This window comes from Lynx canadensis, chromosome E3, assembly GCF_007474595.2.
Source record: "Lynx canadensis isolate LIC74 chromosome E3, mLynCan4.pri.v2, whole genome shotgun sequence".
In the NCBI taxonomy this organism is placed as follows: Eukaryota; Metazoa; Chordata; class Mammalia; order Carnivora; family Felidae; genus Lynx; species Lynx canadensis.
The window spans coordinates 38841630-38861371 of record NC_044318.1 but is presented as its reverse complement, the minus strand read 5'-3'; the positions used below and the strand labels follow the sequence as shown (position 1 = coordinate 38861371).

The window sequence follows — 19742 nt, the reverse complement described above, 5'->3', positions numbered from 1 at the left end:
GCTAAAGGACCTGCCGGTTGGAGAATATACTCACATGTTTGCAACCAGCTCTGTCCTGGGTCTGCCTGGGGTCCCTCCGTGGTCCCCTCAGACCCCCTCTCCTCCAGCGCGCTGCCTGCCAGGCCCCCAGAACATGCTGATGCTGCACGGAACCGCGGCCTCTCCCGGAAGCCCACACAACACCCCACTGGGAGGCCGCCTCTATTTTTAGGGGCAGAGGTGGGGGGTGGGGGCGCTGCCATACTTCCCTTTTTATTTTTGTTCTGAGCAGAGTCTGTGGGTGACTTTCTACGCGGGGGGGGGGGGAGGCTGAGACACTCGCCAAGGGGACCGTGCTCTCTCTGGCAGGCAGGGTCGCGTCTGCCTCTGGGGCGCAGGGGGGAGGGGGTGCAGGAGGGGAGGGAGGATCGGGCAGGAGCCTGGCGTCAGTCCTGCTCTCTCTTCCTGCTGTGCCCGACCTCGCCCAGGAGACCACGGTCCCCTGACTACGAACTGCACCGAGGGGGAAGGCCGCAGGCGGGAAGCATGGGGCCTAGAATGTTCCAGGGAAGATGTTCCACAAGCCTCACACCCAGCTGCCCCGAGCCAAACACACTGCTACTCTTTTCTGCTCGACACAGGCTGGCATCCACGGTGGGGCACTGACCCGGCTCCTCCCTGACCACCCGTGTCTCCTCTGCCCTCTCACCCCGCGGTGAGCTCCGATCACCCCATTCCCCTGGGGGAGCAGAGGGCCGTGTCCTCTCGGGAAATAGGGGAACGGAAGCCGTGGGCGGATGGATCCAGGTGATGTAGGCACACGCCTGGGAGGTCAGCCCCGCCCCTTCCTAGAAGCTGCAACGTCCCCCACCCCCACCCCGGTCCCTGCACAGCTGGACACCAGTGTCTCTGCCTGGGCGCCACGGTCCGACTCCACTGCGGCCTGATTCCTGTGTCCCCGCCTGTACCGGTGGCCAGAGAACTTACGGTCCCCTCTCCTTTCCTAAACTATTGCGGTAGCATCAGTGAGCCGCGTGCATCTCAAGGACACCGTTCAAGGAGTTGGGGAAAGAAGACACCCTATGACCCACGGAGAAGCGGAGCGTGGCCAGCACCCCAGGGGTTCCTTCACGGCCCTTTCCGTGCCGTGCACCCACGCCAGTGGCCACCAGGACTGTGATTTCTGTGACAGAAAACTGAAGGAGCAGAGCACGCGCTCTTGGGGCCTGGCTTGCTGCCTCAGTACCTCGGGGCACTGGCTGTGCACGTCACTGGCTGGTCCCGGTGACAGAGCGTCGCCGCTGATGCGCGTCCCACAGTTTATCCCTTCACCTGTTGGTGGGCATTGCGGGTGGATTCCCAGGTTCCCCTGTTGGGACATTCTTGGACAAATCTTCGCGTGGACGGGTGCCGTCACCTCTTTGGGAGAAGCGCCAAGGCTCAGGGCTGCTGGGTCACGTGGTTGGTGCTCGCCCAGCTCCGTAAGCGACCGTCGCCCTGTTTTCCGAGTCCCGCTCCTCTGCACCCGCGTCGGCCTTCTGCTCATGGAGGGGTGACACGGTCCCTTCACAGGGCCCCGGCTCCTGCCTCTCCCTCTCTCTGAAGCTGTCATCCGCTGATGCCCCCCGCGGTGCGCTGGGCTGGACAGGGCCCCCCCTCTTCAGAATGCGACCGTATCTGGAAACGGGGGGTCTGCAGACGCACCGAAGCGGAGGTCTCCCTGGATTAGGGCGGGGCTTGAGTCAGTGACACATACAGAGACACAAGGGAAGACGGCCACGTGACTATGGAAGCAGAGGTGGGGGAGGTGGCCACGGGCCGTGGAACTTGGGGGCCACGAGACCCGCAAGAGTCGGGAGGATCCTTTCCTGGAGTCTCCGGAGGAAGGGGGCCCTGCCTTGTTCCCACCTTGATTTCAGACCGCTGGCCCCTAGGATTGTGAGAATATGTCTCTTTTCTTTCGAGCGAACCTGTTCATGGTAGTTTGCGAGGCCTGTGGTATTTTGTTATGGCAGCTTACGTGAAGCGAGCGGCCCGCAGCACGTCTCCTAGCCAAACTCCTATCGGGCCTCCAAGCCCTCCGTCACCGGCGCCTCCTCCCACGGGAAGCTCTCCCTGACTGCCCACCCCTCATGGGCTCTCCTCCTGGGCCCCTCCGGACAGGACCCAGCAGGGCGGTGGGCAGGACTCCGCAGCCAGGCTACTACAGGGCCACGTGGCGACTGGGCGGGACGGGACCCTGATACGGCGAGAGGCTGGCAGGGAGACGGAGGTCGAAAAGCTGGGTCTGGGGAGAGCTGAATGAGCAGACTTCACGGGAGCAAGAGGGGGCCGCGAGGTCCCTGGGGGCTGCACCCTGGGGACTTCTTGCCCAGACCGAAGGGCTGGAGGGAGGGGGGAGGGGGAGGGGCAAGGGGCTGCCGGCAGGGCTCAGCCTTCAGGAGCCGGGGGTGGCCGCCCCTCAGAACTGACCACCGGCCCCCGTCTTCCCTTTGTGCTCCCGTCCTCCACAGCCAAGCAGAAGCCTAAGGTCAGGGGGCCACGGACCGGCTCGGGTCAGCCTCTGGTGCGGCTGGCAGGACCGCAGGGCATCCCCTGAGGCCTCAGTCTCTCCAGTCACATGGGGACGACGGGAGTGCCGCCTCACGGGGTGTGAGGATGAAGTGATGCTTGGAAGACGGGAGCCCAGCGTGTGCACGTGGCCGGCCACCGGGGTTGGCCCCGCCGTGCTCCGCTCGGAGCGACAGCCTCCTTTCTGAGGACATTAAGGGTTCTGGCATCTCGCGGTCACGCTCCTACGTTCCAGGTGCTGACGGCCTAACTGGTGGCTTGAGCTGAAAAGAGGAGGAAGGAGGGGACGCGTGTCTCCTCTCTGGGCGGGGGGCGGTCTGCAGGAGAGCCCCTCAGGGACAGCCAGATCCTTGTCCTCCCTCGTCCTTTGGTTCTGGAAGCGGTGCCCTACGTGAGCACCACGGCAGGGAAGCCTTCCTTGCTGGCACACCCTCAACCCCCCAGCGGTCCTGCATGGCCGCCGCCGTGACCGCCAGGAAGCCGAGGCTCAGAGAAATCGGGGGACTTGCCTGAGGTCACACCGTGTCTCCGTCCGCAAAACACCTCCGGCCGGACGGCTTAGACAACTGGTGTTCATTTCTCTCTGTCCTGCAGCCTGGGAAGTCCGAGCTCAAGGTGCCAGCAGATCCCGTGTCCGGTGAGAGATCTCCTCCGGGTCCGCGGATGGCCGCCCTTCCGTGGTGTCCTCACGTGGGCTGTCCTTGGTGTGTGCTCACAACGAGAGAGCCCTGCCTCGTCCTCTTCCTACGAGACCCCTAATCCCATCACGAGGCCCCGCCCTCACGACTTCATCCAACCCTAATTTCCTCCCAAAGGCTCTGCCTCCGATACCCGCCCCCCCACCCCAGGGGCTTAGGGCTTTCACACCAGAATTCGGTGGGGGGGTGGGTCGCAGAGTGCAGCCCACAGCACTCGGGCAGTGGCAGGAAGGGTTAATGGCCCGGCTCCGCGTGGGATAGAAGGCGGGCTCGTGTGTGTCCCTCGCCGGGCCAGGCCCGCCCTCCACCTGCCCCGCCACGGGCATCACATCGACTGAGGGACGGCTTCCGACTCCGGAGCAAATCAGTGGAAAGGAAGCCCCCTCGCGGGTGGTCGCAGCACAAGGCAACGGGTTCCCGAGGGGTCTCTGGTGCCGCTTGGGCCACCCACGCTGTTGTTTCACAGTTTGTGAATGGACGTGCCGAGGCAGAATGAAGTGCTCGTGGGAGGGAAGCTAGTCACGGACGGAAGGCCCAGCGCCTGCCACGCGGGGACTCGGCTGGGCCCTTGGTGTGCATTCTCTCAGGCGCCCCGGGGGATAGGTCACCTTACCCCCCACGCTGCAGAAGAGGGTGTGGACGGCAGGGCCCGGACCCCACGGGGCGGTGGGGGGAGGGAGGCTCGGGGACCGAGCCCGGTCTCCTTGACTTCCGCACACTGGACTTTCCAACACTCCGGAGAAACGGATCCTTCCGGGAGGAGATAAACCCACCAGAACCGAGCTGAGGGAAACCGCCTCGTCCTTTATGAGAAAGGGCGTCCGAGCAGACTGCAGGGTAGAGCCCGATGCCCCTGACGTCCTTCCACCCCCAGGATGCTCAGAGCCTCCCCGCCGGACACACCGGAACGCAGTGGGCGTGAGTTTTTCCCGGCCTGGATGAGGACACGCCCACTGGGCCCACCAGGGGCACAGCACAAGGGGTGCGGGCATCGCAGGGTGGAAGGAGCTGAGTTCTCACGGCCAGTCGCTAAGTGACACGTGAAAGGAAGTAGGATCCGAGAGCTTCCTGCACACACACCCTGTGAGGCTGGAGTCTGAGCTGCAGACAAAGAGCGATTTTTCTAGTATGGCAAGAACACACACACACACACACACACACACACACACACACACACACACACAGCCCATCCCACTCTGCAACAAAAACAGCCTTGCGGGGGCTCGGTGACCCTGGACCCAAAACACACCCACATTGGACTGGGGCCCTGGCAACCCAGCCACACCCAGAGGCCCGGGTCTGCCCCGCCAAGGCCCCGAAACGTGTTCGGGCCCGCCCAAGGACGCAGGATTCAACCTCTTCCCCCGTGTTATTTGTTCTATTTATCTCCGCCTTGAAGCCGTACATCTAAACAGCGCGGGCCCTTGACTGCTGAGTCAGCGCCAGAGCTAAAAACTCATAAAATCCTATTTCAAAAAGGTCCAATGATTTTATTTTCCGACCATAAATATGAAATTTAATTAGCAGCTTGCTGCTAATGAAGTCGCCATGGAAGCCGGCCTGAGGACACAGAGCAGAAGAGAACGCCCACAGTACACAGAGCCTGCGGCCCTGTTAACTCTTGCCTCGCCCCCTGCCCTTGGCCAGGTCCCCTGAGGCCTGGAGAGCCATCGACAGCCTCTGACCTGGAAGGACAGGGGGCCGCTGGCTCAGAGAACGGGAAGTGGGTCAGATGTCCCCTCTGGGCTGGTGGGAAGTCCTGGGCTCTCTGGCCTGGCTCATCTCCACAGCAGGAGGGAGGGCCTGGAAAAAGCTGGAAACATCCGTGCTTAGAAAGAGCCCCGTTACTCTGCATCACGGGACATCAGCGGCAGAACAACGTGGGGGTATGCGCACTTGACCGAACACTAGAAGCCCAACTCCTCGCTCCTCCAACCACCCCGGGGCCTCGGTTTATGTTTTGTAAAATGGGAATCTATAAATAATCTGGAAACAGTTTATCTAGGCATAATGCCCACGGCGGGTGGAATGTTAGTGATGATTAAATGTATTTCTAGAGCACGTGCCTGGGATATAGCCGGCGCTTGGGGAATGGGAGCCTGCGTTATCACCATCCTTGTACGAGTTCGTTAGTTAAATCCAAAGTCCAGAACTCACTACGCTCCGAGGTGCTGTTGAGAAGAAATGGAGTATTTCAAGCACCATCCAAGAAGCTGAAGTTAAAACACAAAAAACTCGGTCCACAGGTCGGTGCTGAAGTCACGTGAACATCAACCAAAATGCGTCGTGCGTCACCTTGTCTAAAATCCAGGTGTGCACGCGCCACGCGAGGATATGTCCTTCCCACGTGCAGAGGTCATGGCCACGCACGTGTCCACGCACGGACTTCCCAAACACGAATACCTGTTAGACGTGAGCCACGCTCCCTCCGGACGGAATCTACAGCATGCAACTTCAGACTTAGTTTGCAGTGAAGGCACACAATATCATACTCCAGAAAAAAGTTTATGGCAGAAGGTAATAGAGTTTTGAGGGTTGTTTTCTTTCTTGCCTTTTTTTTTTTTTTTTTTAAATTGAAGCGTATTGCCATTCTGCTGGCATTTGAGTTCTTGAATAAGTAGGAACAGTGCATGTTTCAGCGCCCTGTGGCTCTGCGGGGAATTCCCCTAGGGTCACGGCCGAGATTTCTGGGATGCTGGAGCCTGAACTCCCTCAGGTGCAACCGTCAGCCCCAACAGGTGCAGCCGGCTTTAGGGATTAAATGTCGCGGGCGCGCTATGCTGTGTCCACCCAATGCCCTCGTCCCCATTTACCGCGTTTAGCACCGTGGTCTCCTCTCCACCACAAGCATCGGGTGATCTCCCCCGTGAGGAACCGCCCGGGCTCCTGGGCTGAAATCCCTCAGAGATCAATGCCGCCTGGGCGCCCATGGCATCGGCACCACCTGGAGCTGGGTCGGACCTGCAGCTCTCCAGACCTCTTCTTCGACGTTCTGACTCAGAGCCTGCGTTTTAATGAGCTCCCTGGGTGACACACACACACACGCACCGGCCGGTGCCCTTCTAACCCAGCGCTCACCGTCTGCAGAGATGCCGTGTGCCTATTCACTCCCCTACGGAGTCTTCTGGAATGTTTGTTTGACACTGTGCTGCTCTCTCCTGGCTCACGCCCTGCCTGGCCTCTGATGGAGCTTCTGACTTTGCATTCCGGCTCAAAGCATTCAAGTTTCTTATGGGCGGCTGGGTGCCAAGGAGGACCACGTCTTCGCACTTTACCCCTCCGTGGCCCTCGCTTTGCCGTGGCCTTGCTGTCGGCCCTAGACGCTCGTGCATGGGATACGACACGTTGGGGGCACACTGACTTCATTCCTGACCAACAGCATCACTGGAAGCAACGTCTAAACTTGGGGATCTGGGCTCGGCCACCCGCTGCCTACCTCTTCTTCCCCCAGCCACCTTCCAATGAGTCTTGTAAGAACGGTGTTTCCTTGTAGCTAGTCCCGCAAAGCGAAGGAAGGATTCTTTTGCAAAGTAAGGATTCGGCCCCACAGCTATTGCTTATAAAATTCTAATATTTCATACAACAAGACCTGGGGGGCGTACTTGAAGTCTTATTTGTGGACAGGGTGCCCCATGACTGCTCCTTCCAATAAATCCTAAATCGCTGCCCATCTGTAATTAATCCCTTCTCATCTGGCTTCGGCGCATTCGGCTCGGTCGTCAGGTATGTGGAAAGTAACACATTACACGTGGCAGCAAAAATGTTAAACAGTTACAAGGTGTGAGGAGATGTTTGCAACTGTTTGTAGACATTGGAACAGGTGGCTCAGGGATGACCCTCATGGAAGATCAACTCGGGAGCTAAACCTCACGACCGCTCTGGCTTTTTGCCTGGACGCACCTTACGCAGCGTGGACGGCAGGTTTGGACGGCAGGTTGGAGCTCAGAGCCCGGCAGCTGCACCAGAGCGGGGGGGGGGGGGGGGGGGAGGCAGACATCAGAGTTCAGGGCTGTTGAGGTCTGCGATCTGAGAGGACGGAGGCCGAGGGGAACTACACAGGGCGTGGCCAGATACTAAATTGCGCTCACGCAGGCAGGACCCCGAGAGCTGAGCAGAGAGCAGCTGCCACGGGACTGTGACCTGAGATGGTGCAGATGACACATAGGGCTGAGATGCTGGAGTTTAAACTAGCCACACTGGAGAGACTTCACTGAGTTAGAGACCCAGAAAATCTGTATCTTAGGAATAGGCCTACTCTAACTTCAGAATAAAGGCGACGCCAGAGGCACCTTACCAACCTTAACAATAAATTTCAAAAGGATCAGGCCTATTCATACATAAATTGTTTGCCAGGCCATAGCTTATCACAAATTACAGACAATCAAACCCAGAAACTTGGTATCCACGAGGACCAGAATTCAAGAAAAAATTTTAGCAGACATGTGCGTAAGCTGACCAATTTGCCTCATACCCAGAAGGGGTAAAAAAACAGTCAATGGAAACAGATCCAGAAATTACAGTCTGCACATCAAGACCTTATTAAAGCAGCTATTATTCACAGGTCAAAGATTTAAAGAAAACATGGACATAATGATAAAACAGATTATGAAACAAGAAATAAATGAAAATTCTAGATGTTAAAAATTAGAATATAAAGTTATAAATTCAGATAGGCGGGTTTAACAACCACTTGGACCCTGCAGAATATACAGCAAACTTGAAAACAGGGCAACAGAAACTCTACACCTGAGGCACAGAGGGGAAGAAAAGGCTAAAAATGCCGAAGAGAGAATGAAAAAACTTGCTGTGGGATCATAGCAAGTGATCTAACATTATGTAATTGGAATCCCAGAAGGAGAAGAGAAGGAGAAACTGTAGAATAGAAACTATGTTTTTAAATGTTTCCATATTCAGGGCACCTGGGTGGCTCAGCAGACTCAGCGTCTGACTCTTGGTTTCCACTCAGGTCATGATCTCTTAGTTTGTGGGTTCAGGCCCTACATCAGGCTCCGTGCTGACAGTGCAGGGCCTGTTGGGATTCTGTCTCTCTCCCTTTCTCTCTGCCCCTCCCCTGCTTGCATTGGCTTCTCTCTCTCTCTCTCTCTCTCTCAAAATAAATAAACTGTAAAAATAAAATAAAATGTTTCCATATCTGATGAAAAATATCAACCTACCGGTTCAAGAACCCCAGTGAACTCGAAACAAAATGAACACAAAAGTGTACATAGTCCTATCTCAAACAAATTGCTAAAAATTGAATATAAAGAGAAGAATGTTAAAAAAAACAAGGAAGATACATTCTACACCATGCAATAGTGCTAAGAATTACTGTTCATTCCTCATGGGAAACAATGTGGAGAAGAAACCAGCACCGTATCTTTAAAGACTTAAAACAAAAATAACAACCCATTGTGCCCCTTATAACACATGTAGAAAATACAGGCCAGTAACGTCACAAGGATGACTTTACACTAGATGCAAAGCGACAGAAATACGAGGTAGGTTGTGGTGAGCTAAAGATGCATTTTATAAACCATAGAGCAACTGCACATTCACAGGAATAAAACAAAAGAAGTAGGCCTACAAGTCAACAGAGGAGATAAAATAGAATACCAAAAAAGACTGACTTGATTAATCTTCTTTGGTTAATCCAGTGAAAGGCAGAAAAGGAAGAAAAATGAAACACAGAATGGATGCATCATAACGGAAACACTCAGATGGTAAACGTAAATGAACTAAACAATTCAGCTAAAAGGCAGAGATCATCCGGATGAATTGAAAAATAAAAGCCAACTATAAGCTGTGTGTAAGAGACACACGTTAAATATAAAGACACAAATCAGATAAAGGTAAAAACTTGGAAACGTTATTCATAAAAACTGGAATGGCTATACTGGTATTGCAAAAGTAGCCCTCAGGGGAAGGAATACCACCAGAGACAAACAGGGACATTTTGTAATGATGATGGAGTCCCTTCATCCAGAAGCTATGACGGTCCTAAGCGTGAACACATCTTGTGGCAGAGGTTCAAAACACACGAGGCAAAAAATGGACAAAACTGGAGGGAGGATTAGAGAAATCTACGATTGCAGTTGGAGATTCCAACACTCCTCTCAGTTACCCATTTTTAGGACAAGCAGACACAAATCAAGGATACAGAAGACTGGAACAACACTATCAACCCACTTGACCTAAAGGACATTTATAAGACATGACAGCTGACAAGTTGTAGGACACCTGCAGAATATACATGCTTTTCAAGCATGCATAAAACATGCACTGAGACCTTCGGCTGGTCCATAAGACAAGTCTCAAAAACTTTAATAGGTTTAAAATTATGTAAAATATCTTTTCTGGCAAAAAGGAATTAAATCAGAAGTTGATAACGAAAAATCCCCAGATATCTGGAAATTAAATGACACACTCCTAAATAACCCACTGCTCAAAGAAGTGAAAGGGGAATTTTGAAAATATTTGAACTAAATAGAAATAAACACACAGTATCAAAAATTGGTGGCCTATGGCTACAGCAAGGCTTAGAGGAAATTTATAAATTTAAAGGCTTATATTAGAAAAGAAGAATGATTTAAAATTAATGACCTAAATTTCGACATTAAGCCAGAAAAGTCGAAGTAAGTAGAGGGAAGGAGACAATGAAAATGAGTAGAAAACAATTAAAATGGAAAATATAACAGCAATATGGAAAAAGCAGTAAAATAAATTCTTTGAAAAGACTAACAAAATTGATAAGGCTCTAGCTAGACTGAGGAAAAAAAAAGAGAAAACAAAATAATCAATATCAGGAATCAGAGACAGTATGTAATTAGAGATCCACCAGGCACTGAGAGGATATTATGGGAATATTATGGAAAACTTTATGCCCACACATTCTACGCATAGATGATAAGGACAAAAATTATGCAAAACACACAAATTCCCAAAAGTGACGTAAGAAGAGACAGTTTGAGTTAGCCTATCTAAGATTTTGAAGTCATTATTGGAAAGTCTCCCACAAAGAAAGCTCTAGATTCCTATGGCTTCACTGAATTCTACCAAACACTTTAGACAGAAATAACACCAATTTTACATAAACTCTTTCATAAAACAGAGAGAGAAGTAATATTATTCCCCATCTCATTTTATGTGCCCCAAATTATGCTGACCATAATGAAGACAGTCCCAAACCAAATGAAGACGTTACAGGAAAAGACAATTAAACAAAACAAAACAAAACAGTATCCTTCATGAATATAGATGCAAAAATTCTGACTGTGATTTTTGCACAAAATTTCAGAAATATATACAAAGGATAACACAACATGACCAAGTGGGGTTGATGCTGGGAATGTAAGGTCGGTTCAACATTCAAGAAAATCAACCAAAGTAATTCATCCTATTAAGAGACTAAAGCGGAAAAAAGCCATATGATTATCTCAACACACGCAGAAATCATCTGGCAAAATTCAACACTCATTCATATTAAAAACCCTCCACAAACTAGCATAGAAGGAACGGCCTTCAACCTGATAATAGCTAGCATCATACTTCATGACAAAAGGTGAAATGCTTTCCCTCTAACGTTGGGAACAAAGCAAGGATATTCCCACAAACCGCTTCTATTCAGTAGTATGCTGGGGGTTTCTAGATGGTGCAATAAGGCAAGAAAAATAAAGGAAATGAAGATTAAAAAGGAAGAGGTAACCTGCCATTATTTGCACACGTCATGATTGTGTACGGACAAAATACAAAGGAATCTATAAAAAACCTATTAGAGTCGATATCAATAATAAGTACTTATAATTAATCACAAATTTAGCAAGGACACAGGATGCAAGGTCAGTATACAATAATAAAAAAAAAAACCCTAATATCAAAAAGTCTAAAATACTGCAGATTTAAATACAATGAATGATACAATGTCCGCACTGAAAAACTACAAGGCATTGCTGTAAAATAAAATAAACCCTAAACCAAATGGAGAGGTAATGTATCATGGTCCCAGATAGGAAGATTCTTCAATGTGGTTGAGATGTTAAGGTGTCTGTTAGGTGGAAATTTACCTATGACTTCAATACATTTCAATCAAATACCAAAAAACTTTTTGGTATGGCATGAACTAACTAATTCTAATGTTTATATAGGAAGGCCAGGAACAATTTTGGGAAAAAAAAAGAATGAAATTGGAGGAACGTGATATAAATTAATATATATTAAAATATATGTATTTATCTATTATGCTATGTTCTCTACTACATTATCGTATAATATGTAGTCATATTATAAGTTATATATATATATAGATAGATATAATTTCAAGACTTACTGTCAAACTATAATCAACAAGACAGTGTGTTTTGTTGTATAAAGACAGGCAAAAAATCAACGAAAGAGAACAGTGGATCCAAAAAAGATCTACAGCTACACTGCCAGTTAATTTTTGACAAAGACAGCAAAGTAATTCAAAGGTGGTGGGAAAGTCTTTTCAGTGATTGTTGCTGGGGCAGCTGGATATCCACATGGAAAAAGATAATCCTCCTACCCGGACACTAACATTAACTCAAGACAGACCACCGACACAACCCTAAAATCCCCAACTGTGATGTTTGTAGAAGAAAATGTAAGAATGCCTTGAAGTGGGCCCAGATTTCCTGGACAAAATCCAGAAAGCACTAACCACAAAACTGAAGAAAGAAAAAAAAAAAACAATCAATAACCTTCATCGAAAGAAAAACAAAAACAAAACCTTGAAAACCCGCCCATTAAAAACACTAGTGGGAAAATGAACAGGGAATCCGTGGACTTGGAGGAAACTGTTGCCATATATAGGCCCCCAGATGAAGGACTGGTACCCGGAACATGTGAAGAAAAGAACCCCTCAAACCAAAACTAAACAGTAACGGGTCAAAGAGTAGACGGAAGGCCTGGGCACCCATTTCAAAAAGGAACACATACAGCTAAACACATGAGAAAGCGCTCACGATGGCTAGTCAGCAGGCGACTGCAAGTTCAAAGAGCACGAGGGAACACCGCACGTCCAGTAGAACGGCCAAAATACAGATGCGAGGACGCCGTATGTGGGGAAGGTGTGGGAAACGAGAACTCAGACCCAGCTGCTGGGCTGCCAAAGAGCTTCCACTTTGGAAGGCGGTCTAGCAGCTCTTGCAAAATTAAACATGCCCTCGTCCTCTGACCCAGCACAGACCTAGGGTCCTAGGACTCTCGGTATTTACTCAAGTGGCGGAGAACACGTCTGCACAAAGACGGGCGCGTGAATGTTTAGTGCGGCTTTGCTCGTGACAGCAGAAAACTGGAAGCAGTCCAAATGCCTGTCAACAGGACGATGGATAAACCATCTGTAGTTAAGAAAAAGGAATACAGAGGATCAAACGCATGGCATGGGCAAATCTCAAAAATGTGCGGAGCTAAGGGAGCCAGACGCGAAGAATTACGCGCCGTAGAATTCTTGCGAGGTGAAGTTCTCACGTAGGCAAGGCCATCCGACACAGCAGAAGTGGGAGCAGTGGCTACGTCTGCTGGGAAAGGTAGGCACTGACGGGCAAGCACACGAGGGCACTTGCTGGCTGGGGGTTGGAAAGGGTTTATATTTTGATGGGGTATGGGTTACCTTTTGTTTTCTTTTTTTAATGTTTATTTATTTTTGAGGGAGAGAGAATGGGCATGAGTGGGGGAGGGGCAGAGAGAGAGAGAGAGAGAGAGAGAGACACAGAGAGAGGGAGAATCCCACGCGGGCTCCACGCTGTCAGCACAGAGCCCGACGCAGGGCTCCAACTCACAAACTGTGAGATCGTGACCTGAGCCGAAGTCGGACGCTCAACCGACTCAGCCACCCGGGAGCCCCTGAAGAACTGAACCCACTATGGTATGCCCTCTGGTCCCCAGAATTCATATCCATCCCACTTGCAAAACACATTCCCCCACACCAGCACCCCGCTAAGTGTTGAACCGTCTCCAGAAGCCCCCCGGTTAACATGCACACGTCACCTGGGACGAGAGGCTGTACCCGGCAATTCTCTTCTGGGTTGGTCCCAGTGGAAAGCTATAACTGACCTTGAAAGGCTCAGGGATCCCGGTCCCGGGCAGAGAAGAGACAAGTGAGGCAAGTTTCATTCAACACAGGTGAAATGGCAGGGAACAGCCCGTATCGGGGTCTGGGATGGGCAGGCCCAGGCCACAGATGTGCAGCAAATGCGTACTTTTCTGCATTAAAATTCAAAAGAGCAACATGGGGGCTCATTCAGGCCACCATCCCATCGGACGCAGAGGGCACTTCCTGAGGGTCTTGGGAGGAAGTTTCTGGCAGCCATCCTGGATTGGTATCTGACCCCCTGGGAGGCACGACTAACATCTGTGGGGCCCTGAGAACCTGGGAACACGCCCTGACACTTGCTAACTCCACAGGAAGGTGGGGGGCATGTGCCCCCGGAGAAGGTCGCATCCACAGAGAGAGCCAGAGGTCAAGTCAAAGGCTATTTGAGCAGGGTAGACAATTGAGCCCGGGCTGGGGCCACCCCCTGCAGGTTTAGGAGCTGGCTCTCAGTAAACCCGTCCCTGACACACCCTACCAGCCCCCCTCCCCTTTCTCCAGGCCAGAGGAACCCGTCCTACCACCAAATGCTCCCAGGCCTTAAGCCTCCTTCACCTTGTACCATCAAAGTCGGCTCTCAGAGCGGAAACAGACTGCCACCTTCTCACAGTGCCCCTGGAATACAGATATTCCTGGTCACGATTGATCATGAATTCCCCACCCAGGGTAACCCCGCGGGGCGGCTGAGCCCCATTCACACACGAGCACAGACCCTCCAACACCAAGGTTCCGGCTGCCGGCTCCGTAATGTTTCAGCTCCTTCACGAACACCTGTTTTAGGAGACCAGACATCGCTTTTCCTAACAGGGATTTCAAACATCGGGGATCTATCTGAGTGCATGTGTGTGTCGGGGGCGGGGAGAACTGTTCTGCAAACGGGGGCCTCAAAACCACAGTGCTGTTTATATGTGAGAAAAACACGGTTAGAGGGTTGGGCTGCAGTGGGTTCTACGTGTGGTGCCTTTGCCGGACGGAAGCTCAGAGGTCTGCAAGAAGGTCTTTTTTTTTTTTTTTTTAACGCCTTTTTATTTATTCTTTGAAGGAGAGAGAGAGAGAGAGAGAGAGAGGCAGAGCATGAGCGGGAGAGGTGCAGAGAGAGAGGGAGACAGAATCCGAAGCAGGCTCCAGGCTCCGAGCCTTTAGCACAGAGCCCGACGCGGGCCTCGAACCCACGAACTGTGAGATCGTGACCTGAGCCGAAGTCGAACGCTCCACCGATGGAGCCACCCAGGCGCCCCTGCAAGAACGTCTTAAGGAGCCTCACCAGAAACGCCCATTCTCTTTTGGTGTAACTGCATGGGCTCCAGCTGCCGTAACTGAGCCCACCAGCTGGGAGGCTGTCCAACAGACATTAATATCTCGCAGTTCTGGAGGCTCGAAGTCCGAGGTCAAGGTACCAGCAGGAACGGTTTCCCATGAGACCCTCTTCCTGGCTTGCAGACAGCCGGCCGCCACCTCAGTGTGTTCGCGCACAGCCTCCCCGCTGTGTGTCCGCATCCCTGGTGTCTCCTCCTCTTATACGAGGAGATTCAGCCCATGGGGTCAGAGCCCCACTTTTGTGATCTCGTGTAACCTTAATTAGCTCCTTACAGGACCGTCTCCAAATACAGTCACAAGGGGGCTCGGGCCGTGGACGTGGGCAGAGGGGACACAATTCAGTCCAACACAGTAATTGAGCACGCCACTTTTCTGTCTTCACAGGACGTGTGAACCAAATTTGTTAAACAGAGGGGACTTTGCCGGTGACAGGCGCATGAAGAGTCCTCCTAGCAACACCGCCATCGCTCAACATTTCGTGGGACCTTTCCAGTTGCTCCCAGTGACGCTTTATAAGCCATGGTCCCGAAGCTTGAACAACAAACCCAAAGGGGAAGGATTCCAGTCCTTTTGTGTGCGGTGACGCTGTCACTGGAGAAGCTGGGGCCCACACAGCAGCCCTGCCCGAGAACTTGGGTTCCCCATGTCCTTGCATCTGCCCACGCTGGTCCCTGTGCCTACAATGCAGATTCCCAAGGCAGGAGGTCAGAGGCACAGCCTGAGAATCTGCATGTTTAATGGGGTGCTGGCCCGCAGGTCGCATCTTGAGTGGTAAGGCCTTTTGTCCCTTTGTCGGTCACCAGCAGCAGCCATCACCCACGGGAGTAAACCCGTAAAAAGGCTGCCTCTCACGTAATCCTTGGGACATCCGCGTGAGGAAGATTTTGGGATCACGTGCACTTGACCGAGACCCGGCATCTGGAGACAGCAGGTAACTTGTCCAAGGTCACTGGCAGTGAGCGATATGGCCAGGATTTGAACCCAGGTCAGGTAACATGCTCATTACCCTGCCACCTCCCTTTAAACACCAGGTGATGTGAGATTAACCAGGTTTTTTTTTTTTTTTTTGGTTTAATCTCTCCCCTTCCTGCCTTCAGCAAACCAGCTGGGATGAAAATCTATCACAGAAGGACAGAAAGGGGGACACGGGAACACATCAAGAATAGCAAAACAGAGTTAACAAAGACAGAGGTGACTTTTTCAGGTCTCCTATCACCGGCCGTGATTAATTTACAGCTTTTTACATGCTAATGTTTTCCTGCCTTCTGCCAGTAATAAATAACCAATATGCTTTAATACCTCGTTATTATTCATCCCTTTCAGATATTTGGATTTTGATTCTTCACTGCCGTTCAATCACATTGAATTTCTTTAACCAGGACAGCTCCATTAAGAGTCCCCTCCAAGGACATCCTGGCGGGGCGGTGACAATAATGGATAATGGGTGACAAGAGAGAGAGTGGGGAGCTGCCACACGAAATATTAGCAGCCGTGGGGAAAGAGGGGGAAGCCGTCATGAAAAACACCAACAAACTACATTTAAGTAACGCTGGGGTTGTGACCCAGGCCAATAAAACCAGGAGACGTACAGTCACGGCTGACGCGCCATTCGTAACGTGCCTTCCTCTGCTGGTTCCTCCAGCGGGGACGTGGACCCGCTTCACCACCTTCCTGACGCGGAGGGCTCCCCTCGTGCACCGGCCTGGGCCAAGATGGCCCGCCAACCCAACCCGTGTACTGCAGGAAGCTACTTGGAGCTCTCTCCCTCTTCACCCCCTCGTGTTTTTCAAGCAACGAAGAAGGCCAAGCCTACGAGCCAAAGCTGGTTAGAAGGGTCATTTCCTTCTGCAACTTGTCCTTTTTCCCAGGACTCCAGAACTCTCTGGCTCGCCCGCCATTCCACACATGACAACTCCCGTTCTCTCGGGCCGGTTGAGGACTGGACAGCACGAGCTCCATTCTGCGGCTGCTCCAAGAACGTGGGCATCACACCCACGGTCTCAGGCACCTTGACCGTGAACGGTCACCCGGGCCTTCAGCGGCCACTGTTCTGCCTTCTCAGGCCTGCCCACGCCCTCCAGGGCAGGATCCCCGGGGATGTTTCCAGCACAAGGAACCCTTCCCCACGGGGCAGCGCTTGTTCACTTTCTCGAATCCGTTTGGTGTCTGGGACCACCTCCACGATGATGTTTTTTTGATATGCACGACATAACATACAGAGGATTACCAAGCGAAACCGTTATGTGAAAATATCAAATATTTTAAAGATTATGATCTTCTAATATGTGTGCTTCCTTATTAACGCATCCAGTAGGATCTAGCACTGGGGTATAACAGCTCCCTTGATTTCGAAACAGGGACATGCAAATAATACTTCGAGGTACCTATAATACCCGTGACGGGACACGAAAATATTTGCGATTTCTGTTGGTGACAACGTTAAAAATGCCGCCGATACCGCCGTGGCTTGTCTCCTGAACTCAGAATTAAAGGAAATGCTGACCTTTCATTCGAGTTGACGAAAATAAAGATGTAATTTCTTCCAGCTGCGTTCGTGGGCTCTCGAACTCCATCCACGGATCCCAGGGTGGGGGCCGCGCTGGGCTCCCGGTGAAGCAGCCTGCCCCGGGGGCACGCCCTCCTGTTTCCTTGTGAGCAGGTGCAGGACCCCCAAGGCAAGGGACCCCGTCTGTCTTATTTGCAACAGCAACACGAACACGAGGCCTGGCAAAGCGCCTGGAAGATCTGCGGCTGCAGGAGAGATTCCTGATGGACGAGCGGCGTGGGGACAACCTTGCTCCGCATCTGTGCCTGGCATTTCGGGATGGCTCCTCGAGAAAAGCGGGGAGCCCGGGGTGTTCATGTGTGCCTCTGTGCGGATTCGCTCAGCCAACACCATACATATTTATTTATTCTCGTTGCGCTCTGCATATCATAAAACCTACCACTTCGAGGGTACGATTCGAGGCGTTTTGGTACATCCACAAGGTTGTGTAACCATACCATCTAGTTCCAGAACGCAGTCATCGCCCCTAGGCAGAAGCCCTGTCCCCGTCAGCTGTCCCTCCCCATCCTGCAGCCCCTGCCAACCACTGCTCTGCTCTGTCCCCAGGAGTCCCACTTTGGACGCGTCATGTACGTGGAATCCTACACTCTGTGGCCTTTTGTGTCTGGCTTCCGTCATTCAGCTGAATGTCTTGGAGGTACACCCACGCAGAAGCGTGCCCCAGTACTGGGTTCCTTTCGTGGCTGAGTGTAGTGCACTGTGTGGACAGACCACGTTTTGGGTGTCCATTCATCTGCCGATAGACATCTGGATTGTCAACAGATGCTTATCTGGCACCAGCATGTGCCAAATCTAACTCAAGGCAAGCAGGGACCCTGCCCCCAACTGGGTCCGAACAGCAGGCCCCGAGGCCAGACCCTAGGGTTGGGATCCCTCAGTTTCCCCACCTGAGGTCATGGGGAGGCTTTAGAAAGTGAATGCACGTGAAAGACTTAGAATGTTGGAGAAGAGAGCCGAGAAATGACACCAACCACACCGTGTGATCAATGCCAGGAAAGGGGCCAGCAGGTGTGGATGCAACAGGGCTGCTCACAGAGTCAGGGCACTTGGACGACGCACTCGGGGAAGGCCTGTGTCAGTCTTCATTCGAGGCCCAGGCGATGAGTCGGAACCAACTGAAGGAAGCAGCAGGGGGCAGGGATCCGGGCCGAGAGAACGGCAAACACAGGCAGACAGAGGAAAGAGGCCTGCAGGGGTCAGGACCATGCCGTCCAGGAGGAAGGGCACATCGGCCAGGGCTGTGGATATCATAAATTTTCCAGCAGCCACGTTAAAGAGAGCCGAAAGAAACGGGTGAAAATAATTCCAATAGCATATTGTATTTCACCTAACGTATCTGAAGTGTGAACATTTTGGCACGTGATCCGTATAAAAATCGTGGATGGGACAGTCCGCGTTCTTTGTTTTTTTTCATTCTAAGAACTGGAAACCCGAAGTGTTTTTACATGTATGGCACGCCCCCGGTGGGACGCCGCGTTCCAGTGCCCGATGGCCGTGCTGGGGAGTGGCCACTGTCCCGGGCACTGCAGAGAGGGCCTGTCGGGATGAACGGGGCACAAGTGTGTTGGGACCACGGGGTCAGGAGCACGACGTGACGTGGTCTGCGTCTTAGACAGATTTAGGAGGCTGCTCTGAGAGGACAGACTCTGGGGAGACAAGGGGGGGTGGCCGGGGACAACTCAGGGGCAGGGGTGACGGTGACCCTGGACACCGGATGCTGAACGCGGACAGAAGGGCCCTCTGCCCATCTCACCTCCTAACTCCTGGAGTGAGTTAAAGACCTCCATTAAGGTACCAGATGGCATGTGCGACGCAAGCCCTGACTGTGGTCGCCGCCCCGAATGCCTCCTGCTCGCAGGACAACGTCCGTTTCACTCACCCCGCTGCCCTAGTGCGGCGCCCGGAGCTCAGCAGGCAGGCTGCCGGCGGAGCCCTGGCTGGTCCCGGGCCCCACCGTCACTTGGAGGCCGTGCGCGTTGCAGCGGACTGCACAAGTCCCCCTGGGTGGTCTATTCTCCCGCCCAGTTAGTCATCACAGCCTGGCCTAATATTGACAACGGATCTCCGCCCGGGGGGCCTCTCATAACCTTAGCCTACTGTCGCGTCGGCTCAGTGAGGTGTTTTGGCAAGAACCCAAAGTCAAAAAGGGCGTGGGAGCAGATGTCTCCACCTACAACGGGCCCAGAAAGTGCTGGAAGCATCTCTTCCCCGATCCCCCGACTCGCGTCTTCCCCACCTGTGGTCACTGGGGGAAGAGACCACATCCAAGGACTGTGACGCGTCCCAGGCCAGGGCATCCGAGCCGCCTGCAGGTTACTATGGAGATGAGATGTCGGGTCCCCACGGGAGCTCCCAGGCGAAGGAGCTGAGGGGCCACGGGGCCCAGGGCCAGCTCCAGACGGGCTGCAGGAGACGCGAGAAGAGAAGCACCTGGGTCAATTGCCGGGCGTGCATACAACCGAGGGCGGCATCGTGGGGCGTTCACGGTAACCCACGGCCAAACTCT

General features: G+C 52.4%; 1 protein-coding gene across 6 annotated transcripts in view; it reads right to left on the bottom strand.

The window, feature by feature from the left end:
• CARD11 (caspase recruitment domain family member 11) overlaps window positions 1-19742 on the bottom strand; it is a 144092-nt gene that overhangs the window by 63256 nt on the left and 61094 nt on the right. The window contains exon 1 of one of the 6 annotated variants that reach the window (XM_032591676.1): window positions 35-139. The exons of 3 other annotated variants lie outside the window; for them this stretch is intronic. The gene's annotated coding sequence lies outside the window, so the exon portion shown is untranslated. Of the gene's footprint in view, window positions 1-34; window positions 140-19742 lie in introns of those variants that run through there. 2 more of the 6 variants (XM_032591674.1, XM_032591677.1) reach the window with 2 other exon arrangements.